The following is a 17,853-nucleotide window of genomic DNA, read 5'->3' as shown; positions in this document are numbered from 1 at the left end:
CCACTAAAGGGTCCAATCCGGCCCTCTAAAGGGTCCAGTTCGGCCCTCTAAAGGGTCCAGTCCGGCCCCTGGGATAAATCTGTGAAATGCAAAAATGACACTGAACATATGAACCCTTTTAGTTCAGGTTCCACATTCAGCCCAGTTCAATCTCCAGTGGTTCAGACCAGTACAATACTCTCATAATAACCTAGAAATAATGACAACTCCAAATTATTTTCTTTGTTGTAGTGTTAAAAAAATAACATTACATGAAAATGGTCACACTTACAAACTATCATTTCACCAAAAAAATGTGAAAAACCTGAAAAAATGTAAACAACCTGTAATTTCTTAAGGAAAATTCAGTGTAATTTTACTCATGTTCTGCCTGTTATTAAATGTTTTGTGTATTTGTAGATTCACTGTGATCTGTCCGTTGTATTTACCCCTCCCAACTACAATTATTGTATGAATTTTAACTTTTTTGTTTTCCCATTTACTTATAATAGGCACAGTTTCCCATGTCTGTAGCAGCAAATCTATGGGTTGAATTCAGACCAAATGTGGTTTCTAGATTACCAGTGACCCAGAATGGATCTCATTCCATTTTAGGAACAGGTCACAGTTCACATTTTTTATAAATGTTTAAAATCTTCCCATTTACTTCTACAGGGCCAAACATGTGTGAGGGGCGGGGTTTGTTGTGTCTGCCACCACTTCTGCACATGTAGAAATGAGAAGATGAGGCACAATATTGTTACATTTGCACTTATTTTTCTTGGCAAAGTTGAAATTGTTCATAGTTGTTCATGTTATTTACATGTTTTTAAAGGATTATTTGTAGATGTAAATATTTTCACAACATAATTTACGTTTTTCACTCTAAAACAGGGCTGTCAAACTCATTGTCTTCCGGAGGCCACATTCAGCCCAATTTAATCTGCAGTGGGTCGGACCAGTACAATAAAAGCATGACAGCCAATAAATAATGACAACTCTGAATTGTTTTAGAGCAAAAAATAACATTCAGTTCTGCCAATATTTACATTTACAAACTATCCAAACAAAAAAGATGTGAATAACATGAAAAAAATGAAATTTGTTATGAAAAATAAGTACAATTTTATTAATATTGTGCCTCAACTTGTCATTTATACACATGCATTATAGGTCAGATCTGCAAAGGCACAAGTTTTTTAGTCACAGGCAGAATGTTGTTAAAATTGCTCTGAATTTTCTTTAGACATTTCAGGTTGTTCATATTTGTTCAGGTTATTCACATTTTATTGTTAAAGGATAGTTTGTTAATGTAAACATTTTCATAATTTAATGTTTTTTGCACGAAATCAAAGAGAAAAAATTGGTGTTGTCATTATTTATGGGTTATAATGATATTATTTTTGAATTTGATGTCCTAATTTGCACTTTCCGAGTTCATCCCGTGGGCTGGATTGGACCCTTTGGGCCGGTTTTGGCCCCTGGACCACATGTTTGACACCTGTGGTCTAAAACAAAGAGAAAAGTTTAGAGTTGACATTATTTGTATATTATTGTTATTATTTGACTGTTCTGGTCCACTTCACATCCTGCTGGGCTGAATGTGGAACAGAACTAACATGACTTTGACACCCCTGGGTGACGGGGAGTGAGTTGGAGTGTGTTTTCACTCATCTCTTTGCTTCGCTGTGATGCATCCTGAATGGTGAAAGAGTGGGAGAAATAAAAGAGGGGAAAGGTAAGATCCCTTTCCATGGTTGAGTCAGTGGTGTCAGATTGCACTAGGTAACAAAAGACAGAGCTGGCAGATGACCGGAGCCAGCGCCTCAGCCCCTCTGTGTTCATTAATGACAACAAAGGCCTGAGTAAAGCGGCCATTTTGTCGGGGACAGGTGGCGCGGTGGCGTGTTCGATTTATCTGCAGCAGATCTTGTGCTCAGGTTGATTGTGAAAGACACAGTCTGTGTTCGTGCCCCCCTTTAAAGAACGCTTGTACTGTTTGGCTTCCAAATACTCCATCTGTGTTTAGACTTTACACAACAAAAGCACTCTCAGCCTCCACATTTCTACTGAAGTAACTCCTATATAGTCATGTAGAAGAAGACTTTTAATTAACCCTCTGGTATCTCGTCCTCCAAGGCCCTTACTAAACACCAAGTGTGCCTTTTACACACACTTGTGGAATAATGTCAAAAAAAATGTTCATACAGTTTGTTTTTTATTCTTTTACACTTTTTTCTATTTCATCAACTTGAGCCGTAAATAAAAATACCAAATACTCAATAACTGTCACATTTTTTAACCCTTTAAATGCCGTGTTTGTAATGGAAACAAACCATTTTTTTTGGATGCAAAAAAACACTTTTTTTTTTTTTTTTTCAAAATACTCCATAAAAAGTGGATCACATGTTATTAGATTTTTTCATCCTGGCATATGTCAGTGATTAACTCTAACACTGGTTAATTTGCATTATTATTTTTGGCACTAGGTCAAATGTTCAAAAATACTAGCATCTGTCACCAAGTGTGCGTAAAATGCACACCTATAAATCAAACTATTACATATTATATATTGATTTATTTTTCTGCTCTAATTTGATTTTATTTTTGTAAATCCAGGTCAGCCCTAATCATACAGATCAAATGTTAGAAATAGTGCGTTTTATGCACACTTGGCAGACAGATGCTAGTCTGGTCATTTTCTTTTGTTTACAATGTGCACATTTGAGTTGGTGGACAGAATTTTAAAGATCATGCAAAAATGAACAACTTTTGAATTCTAACCTTATTGAAATTGTGAAAAATAATCTGAAGTTTTTTAAAACGAAGTGCAAAGTGTGCATAAAAAGCACACCTGGATACTGGAGGGTTAACTATTAAAGTGGAGTGCCTTGATATTGGCAGCCAGATAAATGTTGTAAATCTAGATCAGGGTCCTTCCTGTTCTATCGTGACTTTACTGTCCCTGTGATTCACTTATTCTTTCTCTAAACTTATAACGCCAAACGTATCATATTTGATACATGAGTTTTGAAGCCCTCTAGACCAGGACTCTCAAACTCCTGTTCTTTCAGGTTCCACATTCAGCCCAGTTTAATCTCCAGTGGGCCGGACCAGTAAAATAATAGTATAATAACCTATAAATAATGACAACTCCAAATTTTTGTCTTTGTTTTAGTGAAAAAAAACAAACAAAAAAAACAAAAAAAAAAAAAAACTCTTAAATTATGAAAATACTCACTCTTATAAACTACCCAAACAAAAATGTGCAATACGTACACATTTTCATCCTTTCGTGTGTTATTTAACACCATCTGACAGCGTGTCAATGCACAAGCTGCTAATCAATAAACCTAAAGCTAGCCCCTAACTGCTAATCGCGCTAACCGCTAATTGCGCTAATTGCTAACCCTAACCCTAACCGTGCTAGCTGCTAACGTCATGTTATTTTTTGCAGCGTAAATGTACATGCTGAAACCTTATAATGCACACAGATAACACGCCAGTTAAAAGTGGTGTGTTATCTGTATGCAATTCATGATATCACGTTGCCTTTTGGGACAGAAAGTATAGTTATAGAGCCACAATGAAATTATTGTACATTTATGTGACATTTGTTTTTGTTTTTTTTGTTGATTTATTTCCATATATTGGATTGACCTTTTAAATCTGGAATTTCTTTTGCCCACTTATGTTTGCAATAAAGTCTGTCTGCATCTATATCTATTATTGTATGTGTTCATCTGTAGAGGGTTCTGGAACTAAATGTCGATAAGGTAAAACTATAGCAGGGAGGAACATGGCTGTTTTATTTTTCCCTCTCTCTCTGTCCTTGTTATTTTTGTCATTCATAATTATTATTATTTCTTGAGTCCTTGGGCTTCATCAGTATGTATTGTTAACAGTTAAATGTCACCGTGTCAAACAAAGAAAGTTGAAAACTTGGAAAAACATGTCATTATTTCTGACAAATTCAAAATAATACTGAATAAAATGAGCGACCCCCATGGCTTTGAATTCTAATGTTTACTGTAAACTTGGGAATATTTCAAGGAAAAAGGTTCACCCAAACCTTGGAGTTCAGGAAGAACAGTCGAAACTTTCAAAGTGAAAAAAAAAACAAAAGAAAAAATGGAATAAAGGACTAAACCAACCTGACCTTGAATTGCAAACAGTAACTTTCTAAAAAGGGTCACCCACTTAGAGGCATGAATTCCTGAGGTAATGACCCACCACTGCAAACAGCCGGATCCCACAAACTAACAAACAAACAAACAAAGCCCTGTTTGCCTTGCAAGCTGAATAACTCTGATAATTCTCTTGTCTCAGTTTATCCAAACAGGTAACAGCATCTGCATCCATTATGAGTTTAGGGCTCTGCAGCTGATGCCGGTGTCACAGTAGTCGTTTAATCTGGTAAAGGACAGAGAACACTATCTGCCTTTGTCATCCCTCTGCTGAACAGGTCAGCTGCTGGAGGCCGGTGGGAAAATGGAAGATTAGCATTTAGAGCTAAACTGCAAATACTGCAAATGTCATGAAAAATGAACTGCAAACTGAGATATTTCTCACAAGTGCGATGTGAAAATGCAGCGTGGGGCTGTTGAAACTCTGCATGCACATTATATGCATGAGAATTATGCACATCTGGTGTTAGCATGTTCTATTTTTATCTCTTCATTCGTTTAAACTTCCTTTTTACTAACCATAAAGGTGTTCTTATTTGTGTGGCGCTTCAGAGATAACTGATTTAAGACTAAATGTTTGCTGTTACAAATCCTTAATTACCTTTCAGCATATTAGAAAACGATGGCCAAAAAACAAAACCTCTATCTGCAAATTTTTAGATTTTGAGGTTTCACATTAAATGGTGAGAACAAGGATGACTCCACATTTTCAGTCTATCCGCAAAATGATCCCACCCTTTCTTATGACATGAAGGTCACCTGACAACAGCCTCCTAGACCAGGACTGTCCAACTCACTTAGGTTCAGTTCCATATTCAGCCCAGTTTGATCTGCAGCGGGCCAGAACCAGTAAAATGACTGAATAACCTAGAAATAATGACTAATACAAGTTATACCTTTTATTTTAGTAAAAAAAAAAAAAAAAAAAACAATTAAATTATGAAAATATTTACATTTTAGAAAAAAGATGTGAATAACCTGAAAAAACTGAAATTTCATTTGAAAAACTAGAGCAATTTGAACACTATTATGAGTCGACTTATTTCTACATGTCCATTTCCACACAGTGTTCCATAAACATTTGGGAACAGACAGAATATTGTTCAAGTTTTGGACTTTGGAACTAAAATGTGAACAGTTTCTCCAATATTCCATCTGTTATTCTGAACACAACTGCAGATCCAGTGGATCCATAAATGCACCAAACATTTAGGAACAGAAAGAATATTGTTCAAACTGCACAGTTCAGGTTGTTCATCTGTGCTTTTATTTATGTATTTATTTGCATTTTATTGTGAAAGAATAGTTTTGTAAATGTAAATATTTTCACAGTGTAATCAGTTTTGTTTTTCCATTTAAATTGTTCACAGTAAATGTGTGTTTGTCATTCTTTCTGGTTTATTGTGTTGTTCTTTTGACTGTAGATCCCATTGGTCTGTATGTGGAACCTGAACCAAAAGGATTTGTTCAACCTGGACTGTTCAGGTTCATTTATGCACTTTCATCCTGCAGGGCCGCAATGGACCCTTTGGCGGGTCAGATTTGGCCCCTGGGCCTCATGTTTGACACCTGTGTCCTAGACCATACTGTAATAAAACTAAACGTCTTTTTTTTTTTTGTTTCCTGAAAAAAGGGATTTTTTCAGACAGGAGGTTGTGTATTCTGGCCATCGAAAAGTGGTCTGACAGGAACCAAGAACGTGTCTCCTCTAGACTCCAAACTTTACCCCCCGTACCGCTGTTTCTAGACAGATATGAGGTTAAACTGACGGCTGTAGTCACAGACTGATGTCAAGATTCAGAGAAACACAACTGCTCTACATCAGGTTATCTATGATTATATAACACTAGCGTGTTGACCCGTGGGTAGTTTTTATGCTTTCTTTGTTTTTGATCAGACAAATATTCTCAGTGAAATGGTTGAGTGTGGTGTCTGTCAGTGAGTGTGACCAGCAGGACAATGTTTAAAGGTTTGACTGGTCTATTAAAATGAAAACATCCAAAATGGCATGGATTTTACTCTGACATGTTTGTGAATTGAAACAGTTTCAGGTCAAATCTAAAGTTAATTTTAGGTTTTAGTTTGAATAAAATCATCATGACTGTAGTTTTCATGCCTTAAGTCAAACTGGACATAGTTTTTATATAATAGTGGAGGATTTTTTTCGAAGCAATTGATCCAAGACTTAAACACACACTGTTCCTTCTCTGTAAAGCACAGCTGTCAAACATGTGGGATACATTTATAAAGTGTAAAAATGACACTGAAGATATTAACAGTCAAGGGTGTCAATGTCATTTTAGTTCAGGTTCCACATACAGACCGATTGTGATCTCAAGTAAAATAATATAATAATAATTATAATAATAATAATAATAATAATAATAATAATAATCTATAAATAATGACCCCAATTTTCTTCTTGGTTTAATGTGAAATAATGACATCAGGCCTATAAATAATGACAATTCCAAATTTTTCTGTTTTAGTGCAAAAAAAAATAACACTGAATTATGAAAATATTTACATTAACAAACTATCCTTTAACAAAAAAAAAAATGTGAACAAATATGAACCTGAAATGTCTAAAGAAAAATAAGTGCAATTTTAACAATATTCTGCCTGTTAATAAATGTTTTGTGCCCTTAATATCCATAATGCACATGTATAAATGATAAGGTTAATAATATTGTTAAAACTGCACTTTTTGCTTTTTTTTTTTTTTTTTTAGGTTATTCACATCTTTTTTGTTTGGATAGTTTGTAAATGTAAATATTTCCATTATTTAATGTTGTTTTGCACTAAAACAAATAGACACATTTTTGGTTGTCATTATTTAAAAGCTGTTATGCTTTTATTTGACTGGTCTGGCCCAGTTGAGATAAAATTGGGCTGAATGTGGCTCCTGAACCAAATAAATTTGACACCCCCGCTGTAAAACACCATCTAAGAATTAGTCCAATCTGTGGTTTGGTGTAGCCACTTGTTTTGAAGGGACTCCATAAACAGTCTATAAATATATGATCAGAGGCATTAAAGTCCACTCTATGATACTATTAAAGAATATTTTTGAGGTTTTATCATTTTCATGGTTTGTTTATGTAGAAACTGATATGCGTAAACCAATGAAAATCATAATAACAATCTACAAATAATGACTCCAAATTTTCTTCTTGGTTTAATGTGAAATAATATTACATTACTAGTATGTGACCCGTTTGGAACCACAGCTGTAGCTGTGGTAGTTTTTCTGCTGGGGTGAAATGACTTTTGGGAAAAGATGGTCGTCTATATTCTATAAGTACTGACAGAAAAACTGTTTGGAAAATCATTCTTTAAAATTTAAACAATTAATATATTAATACCAATATCTAGGGACTGAAGTAAGTAAATGCACCGGTCTTGTTTTTAACTTCATTTCCCATCATGCAGCGTGGTACTGCACTTCCTGTCAACCATCATGGGCACAGCAATGTGATTATAAGGCTGTTGTATTCCAAAATGACTAATATCTCCCAAAATATTGGTCCTATCAACTTGCTGTTTTCGCTGTTCTCTTCCTCAACCAAAATACATCAGTGTCAAACTGCAGCAGTCAACTCTGTACGGATTTTGTGTGATGCCTGAGACACACACACACACACAGAGTCCACCTCCCTTTTAAAATACATATAGTATACAGAAGAGAGATGTGCATTTGCAAATTCTGGCATTTTCTCCCCAATTTCAACTCCTGACAATTTAGGAAAGTTGGCTCAGTAATGCTGCGATGAAAAGTAGTGGATCTTTGGATGACATTAAAGGGTGACTATATTTAGTTTCAGTCTCAGCTTAGGCCAGTGCTTGAGTGTGATTATCATGTTGTTAGAACTCCCTTTCTTCAGCGTTCTTCTCTTCTTAGAGCAGTGCTGCCCCAACCATCAGTGGGTGTACAAGGCCTTCTACGACGCCATCTGCTCTTCTGACAAACGCTGAAATGTACATTCTTGATATAACTTCAGGACAACAGGGGTTACTGACTGAAAAGAAGCATTCATTCAGAGAATTTCAATAAAAATTACATGGTTTTAGAAACCTCAAGGTTGTTTAACAGCTGGAAACAAAACTTTTTAATTTAAGTACAAACTGATGGCATTGGTGGGCGTGACATTCTGCTGAAACAACCACCTCCGATGATCAAACTGAAAGCCATTTTTGACTCACACAATGTGAAACTGTACTGAAGGAATACACAAAAGCAACATGCTGATATTTTGCATGACAGCTGGGGATGGGAATCGATAAGAATTTAACGATTCCTGATTCTGTCCTAATCCTACCTTTGTTTGTTTACTTATTCATTTATTTTATTTTATTTACTTTTTTTTTTTTTTTTTTTTTTACTGTGTTTCTAGTATTATAAGAGTTGTTTGGGTATACATTAATACCTCAGTAATCACTCTCTTGATCTTTGGTTTTTCTTAAGAAAAATGTATCATTATCTCTTTGTAATTTTTCTGATACATTTGTATACATCTGCAAAACCCAATAAAAAAAAGTTTGAAAAGAAAAAAATAAATAAATTTAACGATTCTGATTCCATTATCGATTTTGCTTATCAATTCTCATTGGGTGTGGGACTAAGAGAGATGATGCTGGCCGCGGTTTGGGGGGCGGTGGGGGGTACAGTGACAGTAAAACTCCAGACTCTTTACTAATTCCTCTATCGTCTCATTTCCACTACGTGGAACCAGTTCCACTCTGCTCGTCTCCTGTTGTTGTACACCTCATTTCCTTTCCCCTACCTTCGGAAACTTGTATTTCAGGGGATACGACATTTGTGCCCGCACCAGAACCGGAACTGGGCCCAGATGATGGCCTGGTGTTCACTCTGCTGCTAGATTCACAAGCACCGCTGAGTAGAGAATCAAATACATGACATTCCTGTAAATGAATCACATGTGGACAAATGTTTGAACAGACTGGAGGGATTCCACCTTTAGAAGAAATGGAAGCTTTGACAGAGTTCAACTGGACCTGGTGTGGTCTGTTTGGACCTGGTGTGGTCTGTTTGGACCTGGTGTGGTCTGTTTAGACCTGGTGTGGTCTGTCTGGACCTGGTGTGGTCTGTTTGGACCTGGTGTGGTCTGTTTGGACCTGGTGTGGTCTGTTTGGACCTGGTGTGGTCTGTTTAGTTCGTTTCTGTCTCAACTCCATGTTGTCTTCGTTCTGACCAAAACAATGCAGCGTACACTTGGCATTATGACGCATGCATAATGAAGGCAGAATCGATAAGCAGAATCGTTAAGCAGACAAACGATTCCAAGGAATCGAGTTACTGGGATCCAGTTCTCAAAAAGAAGCGGTCCTTGATTCCCATCCCTAATGGCAGCTATACCAGATGTTGCAATGTTCCATTTTTCTCAAACGAAAAAAAACAAAAACAAACTTAGACTTTGTCATCCTTCATATATTTAAACTTCCTTTTGCTAATCATGCTGAGATTGTCTTTGTGTTGAAGTTGAAGATACTTGACTCATGGCCAAAGAGACTTAATAGTGCATGAGAGCCCTCGGGTGTTTCTCAGCTTTTCTCACCCTAGGACCCACATTTTCCATGGTGATTAAGCTGTGACCCACTTTCACAGAATCCAAACCAAGCAACTTTATTTTTCCAAATTAGTCTGGTAAACACATTTACATTGTTATAATGAGCTTTTTGCGGAGGCTGTTTTCCATCTGAACATTTCAGTTTCGATGGTTTATGCTTTCTTGTGTTAGTTCTTGGGGTTTCTATGCCTTTTAATCATCAGTGAACATAAATACATTTTTAACTTAATCACATATGAATGTCAGTTCTGTCACATCTGTCTGAATAAAAGTCTGATATCAGATTAAGTCCCTTTCATTGTTGGCCTAAACCACTGCTTGTGTTAATAAAATGTTGTTAGAAATCTATTCTTCAAGGTAATTGTTTTCTAAGAATGGTCTGAATGGTGGGGGTGCAAGACCTTCTACAGTGCAAAGTACTGGTCTGACAGACATTTCATGTGTATTCTTCACTCATAAATGAAGGACTAGCCCACTGCTGACAATGTTTCACACAATCTGTAACTCACTTTTGTGTCACAATTCACCAAAGAAAGCTGGTCCAAATGCTAGTGTGCTGTAGAAAGTACATGTTGCTTTAGTAACTAACATTGTGAACCAAAGCTCAGGCAGAAGGTACACATATAACATCAGTTATAACCTAGTCTTTGTAGTGTAACTACAGTATACGTAGTTAAAGGTTTGGGGTCTTGTTCACAAGTGAGGGAATGATGGAACATGAGATCGACAGGTGAGTCGGTCTGTTGCGGTAAAGAAGGAGCAGAAGTTCTCGATTTATCGGTCGATCTACGTTCCTGCCCTTACCTAGGGTCACAAGCTGTGGGTAGTGACTGAAAGGACAAGATCACAGATACAAGCGGTGGAAATGGGTTTTCTCCACAGGGTGGCTGGGTTCTCCTTTGGCGATAAGGTAAGGAGTTCAGCAGTCCGGAGAAGGATCTGAGTAGAGCAGGGGTGGCCAGCCCTGGTCCTGAAGAGCCACTATCCTGCATGTTTTAGATGTTTCCCTCTTCCAGCACAGCTGACGGTCATTATCAGGCTTCTGCAGAGCTTCTTCCTGATAAATGACAGAAGCATCATCTGACGTGCTGCTGACCTGAGGCAGACTGGAGTCACAGTGGAAACTGTCAAACAGGAAACATCTAAAAACTGTACCTGTCAGAACAAAAGAAAAAGGAGAAGTATTTCCTGGAAATTGACTAATTTTGCCAACCAGTTCTACACTCCATTACCACAGATGTGGGCGGAGTTACTTCATCCATATATTTACTCCAGTTCCACAGATGTGGGCGGAGTTACTTCATCCATATATTTACTCCAGTACCACAGATGTGGGCGGAGTTACTTCATCCATATATTTACTCCAGTACCACAGATGTGGGCGGAGTTACTTCATCCATATATTTACTCCAGTTCCACAGATGTGGGCGGAGTTACTTCATCCATATATTTACTCCAGTTCCACAGATGTGGGCGGAGTTACTTCATCCATATATTTCCAGCTGAATCCCTCAGACCTTGGTTCTGATAGTTCTGCTCTTCTCTTACAGCTCAGCTCGTCTGTGCTGAAAATGAACAATTAGTCCATTTCCAGGAAACTTCAGCAACTTGTGCAACCTCTAAAACATCTGCTTTTTCTTCCCATTTTTTTCCTAAATCATCTTTTGAATGAATAAACCTAATGCAGGGTTCTAACTGAGGTGATCTGAAACTGTATTTTTTACCAGGATTGTTGGACCAGCCTACCCAGACCCACATAAGCGGGGATGGATGGATGGATGGATGGATGGATGTGTCAGGACAGAGCATTTTCCCTGATCAGGCATATATATCTGCTCCAGCTGCAGATCATCGTGGATGTTCCGTGGTGGTGTGGAATGTTTCATACATTCCATTAATAGAGACAGAGTTAAAATGACCACTGCACTTCCAGCAAAACATGAGGTTGGAGCCATAAACTGTACATCATTAATCTTTTAACAACTTGGCTTCCAGTCCACAGTGGGACTATGAGTTAAACCAAGCTGAAACTTTAATTGGTTTAATCGTAATAAAGTTAGTGATAAGAAAAAATATTCTGCTTTACAAGCTACTTACTCCAGCAGCAAAAAGTTGAATGAAACTGACCTGAAGTGAAAAGTAAAACAGCAGGAGCTCCTGTACCCACTGATAGCTCTACCCAGTTTCCAGGGGAGAAAAAAAAATTGGTCTTGTCATTTCTATAGACTTAAAATATGTTATCCTAATGTGTACCTGTGTATATCAACAATACTGTGTACCAATTCAGCAATTTGATGACACTATCAGGCAAAAGTGACAATCAAATGTAGTGGTTGACAATGTCATGGTTCATAAAGATACCAGAATAATACAGAAAATTCTGCAAAGACGTAATTAAAAAAAAAACAAAACAAAAAAAACTCTGAAGTTGTTTGTGATAGTTAATCCAAACCACTTTTTCTAACTCTATACCAGAGGTGTCAAACATGCGGCCCGGGGGCCAAATGCGTCCCACCGAAGGGTCCAGTTCGGCCCCTGGGATGTTTTTGCCAAGTGCAAAAATTCCACTGTCTTGAAATGAATTAAGCAAAAAAAAAAATTAGCTTGAATTAAGGAAAAAATTTTTGAATTAAGCCAAAAAAAATCTTGAATTAAGCCAAAAAAATCTTAAATTAAGCCAAAAAAATCTTAAATTCAGTAAAAAAAAAAAAAAAAGATCTGGAATTAAGCCAAAAAAAAATCTAGATTTAGCAATTTAATTTTTTTTTTCTTTGTTTCAGTGCAAAAAATAACATTTAATGATAAAAATATTTACATTTCCAAACTATCCTGTAACACTAAAATGTGAATAACCTGAACAAATATCAACAACCTGAAATGTCTAAAGAAAATGCAGCACAATTTTAATATTTTTTCTTCCTGTTCCTCAGTGTTTAGTGTCTTTGTAGATCTGATCCCCAATGCACATGGACTAATGAGAAGTGGAGGAACAATATTGTTAAATTGCACTAAATTTTCTTAAGTTTTTAAATTTGAATTTCAGTTTTTTTTCAGGTTTTTTTTTTTTTTTTGGATAGTTTATAAAAGTAAGTATTTTCATAATTTAATAGTTTTTTTTTTACACTAAAACAAAGACAAAAATTTGCAGTTGTCATTATTTCTAGGTTATTCTGTTATTTTTCTGGTCCGGCCCACTGCAGATCAAATTTAGCTGAATATGGAACTGAACTAACATGAGTTTGACAGCCCTGGGTTAGCCACTTTTACACACAGATCCCAGAAGAAACGGTCAGATGGTGATCCCACCTCTTTGCCACCACTGACGATGTACGCAGCCAAGCCAAAAGCGTAGCAGAGGTGAGACAGGCTGGACTTCTACACAGTGTTCTGGAATCAAAGTGGTGGTGACGCAGTACAGCCTATAGCAGGGCTGTCAAACATGCGGCCCGGGGGCCAAATGCGTCCCACCAAAGGTTCCAATCCGACCCCTGGGATGAATTTGCGAAGTGCAAAAATTCCACAGATTCATTTTAGTTCAGGTTCCACATACAGACCAATATGATCTGAAGTAAAATATCCTCCAAAAAAAAAATAACTCCATATTTTCTTCTCAGTTTGATGTGAAGAAAATATTACGTTATGTCTATAAATAATGACAACTTTGTTTCAGTACAAAAAATAACAGTAAATTATGAAAATATTTACATTTACAAACTCTCCTGTACCAATAAAATGTGACTAACCTGAACAGATGTGTCCAACCTGAAATGTCTGTATTAAATTCAGTCCAGTTTGAACTCTTTTCTTCTGTTCCTCAGTGTTTAGTGTCTTTGGAGATCTGATCCAGAATGCACATGGACTAATGAGAAGTGGAGGCAAAATATTGTTAAAATTGCACTTATTTTTCTTGAAAAGTTTCATTTTTTTCCCCAGGTAATTCATTTATTTATTTTGGTTTGGATAGTTTATAAAAGTAAGTATTTTCATAATTTAATGTTTTTTTGTTTTTGCACTGAAACAAAGACAAAAATTTGGAGGCGTCATTATTTATAGGTTCTTCTGTTCTTATTGTACAGGTTGGGTCCACTGCAGATCAAATCGGGCTGAATGTGGAACCTGGAAGAACAGGAGTTTGAGAACCCTGGCATATAGTGTGATGTACAACTCAAGCACTGGAAATACCTCCAGCATAGCGGTGTTGCTAACCTCTCCAGAGTCACTGTTCCACGAATGTTAGCATGGATAGAGTCCATCACACCTTGGTTGTGGAACGAGAGGCGTTCCTTTCACATAGCGTTCTGAAATGGTGGTTCCACCTTTACCACGGCTCTGTTACTACCTCCAGAGGTGTTCCTTACTACAGGTACTAAACAGTTTAGATCAGTAGATGCTTTAGTAGATGTTTGGGTCTTTATGGGTTCAGGTCGGTTTGGAGGGTCAGGATAGCACCGTGGGGCAGGAAGTGGATGTTTCCACAGCTGGATTATGAACATGTTCTTCTGGTGATTGGGTTGAATAGCTCCAGGTTTTGAGAATGCAGCAGTTTGTCACTCAAACCGTTTGTGAATTTGCTGGAAATATACAAATAAAATATGAATAGAATATAGAAATACAAGATGCACTGCACAGGTTTCATTCAAAAATGCAGCAGCACTGTTGAGTATATCACACATTATGAATAAAAAGCCAGTCTGGCAGTGTTATCAACCTTGGCAAAGCAGATAAATTCAACATCCATTGAATAGGAGGAAAAAGTGACATTTCAGTTGGTGCATTTGCTGATGGAGAGGTACAGTCATCTGCACGCATCTGCATCTTTGAGCAACACTCATAATCGCATCACTGACTGCTTTGCCATTTTTATTTCCTTCATCCCACATCACTGATGAGCAGATGACAGCAGGGCAGATTGTTTTTAACCATCTCATCAATCACATCCACTAAGGCCTGAAGATACCCAGTGAGTTTGCACATTAAGACAGATACACATGTTTGGATAGTGTTAATGTCATCTGGGATTCGGAGCTGCTCAGTCTAGGTTTATTACTTGACACAATGAGGTGTTTTTTTTGCAGATATGGGTTTAAACTTTAAATGTCACATGGTGCTGTTTGTTCGGTGGGCCTGTCTTCTCTGTTACGCTGATTTTGCGACATGGTTGTGTACTTTCACCAGAAATTCCACAGTCATTTTATACCTCCACGCTAGGAGCCAGAGACATCTGAGGTTTTGTACCCATCCTGCTGTTTGTCTATTGGCCCGTTCCAAAGTGCTGGGAGATAAGATAAGATAAGATAAGATAAGATAAGATAAGATAAGATAAGATAAGATAAGATAAGATAAGATAAGATAAGATAAGATAAGATAAGATAAGATAAGATAAGATAAGATAAAGTCTTTATTAGTTCCACAAGGGGAAATTCTAGGTTTACAGCAGCAAAGTACAAAAGCACACAAGAGCAAAGGAAGTGCAAAACCAAGATAAACACAAATCAAAAAAGCTGTAGACCAGGGCTGTCAAACTCATGTTAGTTCAGTTCCATATTCAGCTCAATTTGATCTGCAGTGGGCCCAACCAGAAAAATAAAAACAGAATATCCTAGAAATAATGACAACTCCTAATTTTTGTCTCTGTTTTAGTGTAAAAAGAAACATTAAATTATGAAAATACTTACTTTTATAAACTATCAAAAAAAAAAAAAAAAAAAAAAAAAAACCCTGAAAAAACTCAAATTTAAATTAAAAAACGTAAGAAAATTTAGTGCAGTTTTCCCAGTCTTCTTCCTCCACTTCTCATTAGTCCATGTGCATTCTGGATCAGATCTCCAAAGACACTAAACACTGAGGAACAGGAAGAAAAGAGTTCAAACTGGACTGAATTTAATACAGACATTTCAGGTTGGCACATTTGTTCAGGTTAGTCACATTTTATTGGTACAGGAGAGTTTGGAAATGGAAATTTTCAGAAATTAATGTTATTTTTTGCACTAAAACAAAGAAAAAAAAATGAAGTTGTTTATTCTAGATTTTTTTTTTTTTTACTTAATTGAAGATTTTTTTTTTTTTTTGGGCTTAATTGAAGACTTGACACCCCTGCTATTGACACTATTTACAGCCGTGCACATGCTGACCATGCCACAGGTTTATTGCACAGTTTACTGTACTGTTTATTGCACAGAATTTTTGGAGCAGTTTTTGTTGTGAAGCCTGACAGCTGTAGGAAGGAAACACCTGCGCTACCTGTCCTTCACACACTTTGGATGCATCATTCTGTCACTGATGGAGCTCCTTAGTGCAGTGAGTGTGTGTTGGAGGGAACGGGAGTTAACTACACCCCACCTCAAAGCATTCCAGACCATCCATGTTGAACATACACAACAAATATGGAAGACCGCAGATGTCCACCACTGTTCTTCAACATGCAGGGGTGTTTCCAAAGTGTTCGTTGGGTCTTCTCGTTTAATATGTTATATGTTAATGTGGTCATTTTTTTTTTTTTTTTATATCTATAGATTTGAGCAAAGAGTACGATTGGAAAGTTTACAATGTAAATCAGCAGTCCCTGTATGCAAGACATTTTTGGTGCCCCAAGGCTCTCCTATGCTTGTGTGGAGGGGGATCTAATGAGACTCTACATATACAGTAAAGCACAGGTGTCAAACATGCAGCCCAGGGGCCAAATCTGGCCCACTAAAGGGTCCAGTCTGGCCCCTGGGATGAATTTGTGAAATGCAAAAATTACACTGAAGATCTCAACAATCAATGGTGTCAAAATAATTTTAGGTCAATTCCATCTAAAGTGGGTCAGACCAGTAAAATACTATCATAATAAAGTATAAATACTAAAAAACACAAATTTCTCTCTTTGTTTTAGTGTAAAAAAAAGTAAAATTACAGACAAATGTTTAGATTTACAGACTAGCCTTTTACAAAAAATGTGAAAAACCTGATCAAATATGAACAACCTGAAATGTCTTAAGAGAATTCAGAGTAATTGTACCAATATTCTGTCTGTTTTTAAATGTTTTGTGCATTTGTAGATCCACTGTGATCTGTACGTTGTAATGAACATGTGAAAATGAGAAGCTGAGGCCAAAAATGGCAATAAATTGTTAAAATTGCACTTTTTTTCTTAATAAATTTCACTTTGGTCATGGTTGTTCATGTTTTTCCACATTTATTAAAGGATAGTTTGTAGATGTAAAAATTTTGATAATATAATTTTACTTTTTTCACTCCAAAACATAGAAATTAGACATACAAATTTTGGAATTGATATTATTTATGTATTATGTTATTATTTGAATGATCCGGCCCACTGCAGGTCATATTGGGCTGGATGTGGAACTGAACTAACAGGAGTTTGACAGCCGGGCAGTAAAGGGAGCGCCTCAGGCACAGATATTTGTGCCCCAAACCGAAAACACAGGACTTGACTGCTCATTGAATGACCGAAAACATTTTAAAACCACACTTGAATGCATATTATATTTGGTACTGACGGGCTGTATCATGTATAGTGTTAGAATTACTCAATATTTAATTAACATTTAATCAAAATTTAATCATTTTAAAAGATCCTTTATATTATTTTACTTTAGATAGTAAAAGTCTTCAGTTTAGTCACACATTAGTAGTAGTTAATGTTTTAAGATAATTCTTTTGTTTCACTAGGTTTCTTTGTTTCACTAGTGCGTGCTACAGTTCTTGTGATAGCACATCCTGGTCCACATTCAAAACCGGCAGATTTATGAACACAGGACTTAGGTTTGACCTTAGCTACACTTTTGAATACTCAACCCCACATGGGATCATAAATCATTCTGCTGCATGTAAAGTGTCTGAGTTATATGAAAAGCACTATACAAATCAAATGTATTATTATTATTATTATTATTATTATTATTATTATTATTATTATCATCTATTGGAGATACGAGGTAAACATGGCCAGAATAGGCTCAAACATCTGCTTGACCTTAGACTCAGGTCTGTTTTTTGACACAACCCACCTAGTACGAGAGCAGCTCTGTAAAGACATGAGTCTGTGGCTTAGATAAGGAGGAGCTAGGATGTGTATATCTGAACTGTCGTCAGAA

Source organism: Sphaeramia orbicularis, chromosome 3, assembly GCF_902148855.1.
Source record: "Sphaeramia orbicularis chromosome 3, fSphaOr1.1, whole genome shotgun sequence".
NCBI lineage: Eukaryota > Metazoa > Chordata > Actinopteri > Kurtiformes > Apogonidae > Sphaeramia > Sphaeramia orbicularis.
Note: the sequence above shows the minus strand (reverse complement) of the source record.